At 40.1% G+C, this 5,758-nt stretch overlaps 1 pseudogene; it reads left to right on the top strand.

Moving 5' to 3' along the window:
- The first annotated feature begins 2,790 nt into the window (after positions 1 to 2,790).
- LOC130033743 (uncharacterized) lies at positions 2,791 to 2,887 on the top strand (annotated as a pseudogene).
- Positions 2,888 to 5,758: the final 2,871 nt, after the last annotated feature.

Raw genomic sequence — 5,758 nt, 5'->3', positions numbered from 1 at the left:
AGTAGCTTCTGCACCTCAAAAGAAACAGTGACCAGAATACAAAGACAATCTACAGAATGGGAAAGGATATTCACCCAATGCCTATGTAATAAGGGGTTGATATCAATGATATACAAGGCACTTGTTGAACTCCTCAAGAAGAAATCATGCAACCCCATCAGAAAATGGGATGATGAAATGAACAGTAACTTTCTCAAAGAAGATACCGAATGGCCAAAAGGCACATGAAAAATGCTCTTCATCACTAATCATCAGGGAAATGCAGGTCCAACCAACAAAGAGATATCACCTCACACCACTGAAACTGACCCACATCCAAAAGAACAAAAGCTACCGGTGTTGCCATGGATGTGGGGAAAAAGGGACTCTCCTTCACTGCTGGTGGAAATGCGGACAGGTTCAGCCATTTTGGAAAACAGTATGAACGGTTCTCCGAATACTAGAAATTGAGCTCCCATTTGACCCAGCAATATCACTCCTGGAAATATAGCCTGGAGAGGCAAAAAAGTACAGCCGAAATGACATCTGCACTTGTATGTTCATTGCTGCACTGTTCACAATAGCCAAAATCTGGGGAAAAAAAACCTAGTGCCCAAGAACAGATGACTTGTTAATAACACTTTGTTTCATCTACACAGTGGAATACTATGCAGCTGTTAGAAAAGAAGAAGTCATGAAATTTGCATAAAGTGGATCAACATAGAAAGTGAAATGAGTCAGAAAGATATGGACGGACATTGAAAGGTTGTACTCATCTGTGGAATATAAAGTAACAGAATGAGAGACTAATACCCAAGAATAGAGTGATAAGGACTAGGAGGTATGCTCCAGGCCTTGGAAGCCGGCATCACATGCTGGGGGGAAAGGCAGCTCAGATAGAGGTCAGAACACCCACTAAAGGGTATTTGGAGGACCCGCTCTGGGTGGGAGATGCATGACAAAAGTAGACCATAGAGCCATTCTTTCTGCCCCACCAAGATCACGATTTGACCCCCACAAGAGGCTATCCGGCACGACCACAGCACCAGAGGCACGTGGAACCAATTCAGAACCCAGAGGCTTTTGGCAGAAATGTGACTGAACTATGCATTAAGCTACGGCACCATTCTCCCTCAGGTGGGAAAGGGTATTTGTCGCTTCTGCCTTTCTCCCCACTGGCGGCACGATTCCCACCACCTCAGAGACTATTGGACAGCCAGGTATGAGCTAGGGTGACAGGGCAACTACATCCTCGTGGGATTGGGGGTGAGGGGTGAAACCAGCCCATTCGTCCTGCCAGCCAAGACCATGAGTTGCCCACCACGAGTGGCTCTCTGGCATGCCATGGCCCCAGAGAACAAAAGAGAATGCCCTGCCACAAAGGCACGTTTGGGGGCATGGTGGGAGGAATACTGGTATCATTGGTGGTGGAGAACGATTTCCTTGAGCAGGCACCAGTTACATCTCCATTCGTCCTAGCCCTCAGATTTTAGCAAGTACCACATTGGAGGTTTTTTCACGGTCAGGGAAATGAGATACTTCATTGTTTCTGGGTTTTGGCATATAGAATACACCACGGGTAGCTTGCCAGTCTCTGCCATGTAGGCAAGATACGCTTGGTAACCTGCCATGTTCTCCGAGAAAGAGAACTGGACAATATGAGTTGTTGTCTAATCAACAAGATCCAGTCTCTGGATCTTGGCCATTGATGGAATTACATGACTCCAGAGGCAGTCCGGGGGTGTAACCCTTAGCTACTGGAAGATGGGGGATCTGGATGGAGGAGGCCCATTCTTGGTCCGAGCAGACTTGAATATCTCAGCCCCGGGTCCCGCACACCTGGGTTCCTCTGCCAGTTCTTCATGCATGAGGCTCCTTCAAGTGTGGTGAGAGTGGTCTTAAGCATACCTATTGCTGGTTGCAGAGGTCTTCAGCTGTCAGGTCTCTGCTCGGGGTGGTGAGGGAAACACAACCCACACACTCCAAGGGGCCCTGGTGAGGAAAGCCAGGTGCGGCGTCAGGAGACCGTCATTTCAGAGATACTTAGACTTAATTTTAGATCGAAAAGTACACATCATTCAAACAGTTGTATGTGCTTAGTAATAAAATATTACACACATGTTCAATCACCTAAGAAAGCCCATTCTGCTCAGGGAACTAGATTTTTAATTACAGGTCTGTTTTGCCCATGTGGAATGACTGAGAATCACTATGAGTAGATATAAAACTCACTATACACACAAAGATGCACACAGGTTACTTTGAGTCATCTGTGTTGTTAATGTGTCTTGGCCATTAAACTACATTGAGACCCCTTTTATGTCCTTTACAGGAGCCTCATGAGTCTCACCTTCCCTTCAAGTTGAACTTGTAATAAGGTGGAATGAAATCATCAATATGCTTCTCACCTCTTCCTTCAGGAGAAAAATCCTACTTACTTTCAAGGTGGTCAAAGTGCGGACAACGCAATCCACTGTTTTCTGGAGATGTACACGGGACCGAGGTGAGAATATCAAAAGGCTCCAGTTTAATTTTCTTAATGAAGGTTTCAGGGTAGAGCATTAAACAAGACTGATACACCACCTTCCAAAAGAATTATTTTGCAAAACTTATGCCCTGGGTATGGTAAAAGATAATATGGTAAAAACCAGACTTTTCCTTCTGGGACATTAATGTTCTAAATTTATCACTTCAAGCTGCTTTGAAATACCTTCCTAGATTGGGAATCACTGTCTGCCATAGGAGTGAGTAAGGACAACACTCAAAGAAATCAGAAGAGAAAAATAGGGAAAAAATCAGCTCTTATACTCAGTTTGGCAACACATATACTAAAATTGAAATGATACAGAGATTAGCATGATCCTTACACAGAGATGACAGGCCAACTTGTAAAGTGTTCCATATTTTTGTTGCATTAAGAATTAACAGGGCTACTTTAAGCTAAGACAAGCCCCACAAATACTCAAAATTTCGACATAAAGATAGCAAAAATCCCCATCACAATGATCTCTCTCAATGTCAATGGACTAAGTACACCAATTCAGAGGCACAGGATGGCAGGATGAAATAGAAAACTGAACCCAACATTCTGCTGCCTGCAAGAAAAATATCTGAATAATCAAAGCAACCATGGGCTCAAAGTCAAAGGCTGGAAAACAATTCTTCAAGAAAAGAACACCACCAAAAAGCTGCAGTGGCCATACTAGTATCAGACCACGTGGACTTCAGGCTAAAGGTTATAAGAGACAGTGAAGGTCATTTGTTAATGATCATGGGATATGTACATCAGAAAGAACTCACCCTCCTCAATGTATATGCTCCTAATGACAGACCAGAAAAATACGTAAAAACAACTTCTAATAGACTTAAAGAAAAACATTGATAGCAACACAATACTAGATGGAGATTTCAACAGTACTTTCTCACTTCTCAATAGATCAAACAGACAAAAACTCGGCAAGAAAATATTTTATTTGAGGGAAATAATGAACAACCATTGGCTTAGAGAAGAAATCAAAGAGGAAATAAAAAGATTCCAGAAAAAAATGATAACGAGGAACTATCAGAACCTGTGGGACAGAGCAAAAGCAGTTCTAAGAGGAAAGTTTATAGCTCCGCCAGAATTCAACTGGAAGAAAGAAAGGGCCTACAAAAATAACTTACAGCTCAAGATTTTGGAAAATACCAAGAAAAGGAGTCCAAACTAGACAGGAGGAAAGAAATAATAAAACCTGGAGCAGAAATCAATGAGATATAATCCCAAAATACAATCCAGTAGACCAACAAAAGCAAGAGATGGTTCTTTGAGAAAATAAAAAAGATCGATAAACCACTAGCAGAACTCACAAAGAAGAAAAGAGAAAGAATCCTAATAAATCGAATCAGAAATGCAAAGGGGGACATCATAATAGAAACTACAAAATCCATAGGATCATCAGAGATTATTTTGAGAATCTTTACAGCAGGAAATGAGAGAATCTTGAATAAATTGATAAATTACTGGATTCCAATTACCTCCCAAGGCTGAACCAAGAAGATTTTGAAAACTCGAACCCATCACTACAAGGAAAATGAAATGATAATCAAAAGTATCCCCCAAAACAGGAGCCCAGGCCCAAATGGATTCACTAATGAAGTATTTCGAAACCTTTCAAGAGGACCTACTGCCAACATTTTTTAAGATTTTCCAGGAAATTGAAGAAACAGAAATACTCCCAAACAATTTCTATGAGACAAAGATCAGCCTGATACTCAAATCAGACAGAGACACCACAAAAAAGAAAATTACAGACCTATTTCCTTGATAAATCCAAAGATCCTCAAGATTATACCAGCAAAGAGAATCCAGAAACTCAACAAAAGGTCACACTCTATGACCAACTAGGTTGATCTTGGGGATGCAAGGATGGCTTAACATTCTCAAGTCAAACAACAGAATACACCATCTCAATAAAATAAAGATAAAAATCATATGATAATATCAATAGATGTAGATAAAGCATTTGAGGAGATCCAGCACCCATTCATGATGAAAAACTCTCAACAAAATGGGAGTGGAAAGTACTTTCCTCAATATAGTCAAAGCAAACTAACACAAACCCACACCAAGCATTATTCTCAACGGGGAAAAACTAAAGGCTTGGAGCAGAAATCAATGAGCTAGATTCCCAAAATAAAATCAGGCACAAAACAAGTTACCCACTCTCACCACTCCTATTCAACATAGTACTTGAAGTACTTGCCATATGATTTTGGTAAGAAAAAGATATCAAGGGCATCCAGATAAAAAAAGGAAGAACTCAAGCTTTTACTATTTGGAGATGACATGATAGTATACTTAGAAAATCCCAAAGAATCTACCAAAAAGCTCCTGGGAAGAATAGATTTTTTTACTAAAGTAGCATAATACAAAATCAATATCCAGTAGTCCATGGCTTTCCAAATACTATTAATGAAAGAGAAAAAAGAGATAGGCGAAAAACAATCCCATTCACAATAATAACCTCAGAAAATCAAGTATATTAGAATCAACTAAATAGGTTAAGGACCTATACCAAAAAAACTCTACAAAACACTACTTCATGAAATAAAAGAGGATATGAGGAAATGGAATCACATCCCATGCTCATTGATTGAGAGGATTAACACTGTCAAAATGGCAATACACCCCAAAGCGCTATAAAGATTTAATGTACTTTCTATAAGGATACCCATAACATTTTTCAAAGAAATAGATTAAACCCTCTTGAAACGCATACACAACAATAAACTCCCATGATGAGCTAAAGCAATCTTTGGTAAAAAGAAGAAGGGAACAGCTTCCACAACTTCGAACCCTACTACAAAGTCGTAGTAATCAAATTAGCATGATATTCAGATAAAGACAGGCCTCAGATCAATGGAATATAGTCAAATATCCTGACGCTGGCCCTCAGATTATTATTACCTAATGTTTCATAAAGGCTCAATAAATATGAAGTTGAGCAAGGAAGTCTCTTCAACAAGTGCTGCTGGGAAAACTGGTCAGCAACATGCAAAAAAAAAATTAACTCAGACCTCTTTATAGTGCCAGGAACAAAGTCAGATCAAATGAATTAAAGACCTCAATATCATACCTGAATTCTTAAGATATATGGAGAAAAATGTGGGAAGATCCCTCCATGACATTAAAGCTAAGGGAAACTTCTAGAATGATACACCACTGACCAAGGAAGAGGAAGTGAAGATAACCAAATGAGACTACATTAAACCAAGAAGTTTCTGCAACTCAGAAAAAATG

Source organism: Sorex fumeus, unplaced genomic scaffold, assembly GCF_029834395.1.
Source record: "Sorex fumeus unplaced genomic scaffold, SorFum_2.1 ptg000054l, whole genome shotgun sequence".
In the NCBI taxonomy this organism is placed as follows: Eukaryota; Metazoa; Chordata; class Mammalia; order Eulipotyphla; family Soricidae; genus Sorex; species Sorex fumeus.
This window is presented reverse-complemented; position numbering and strand designations above follow the sequence as displayed.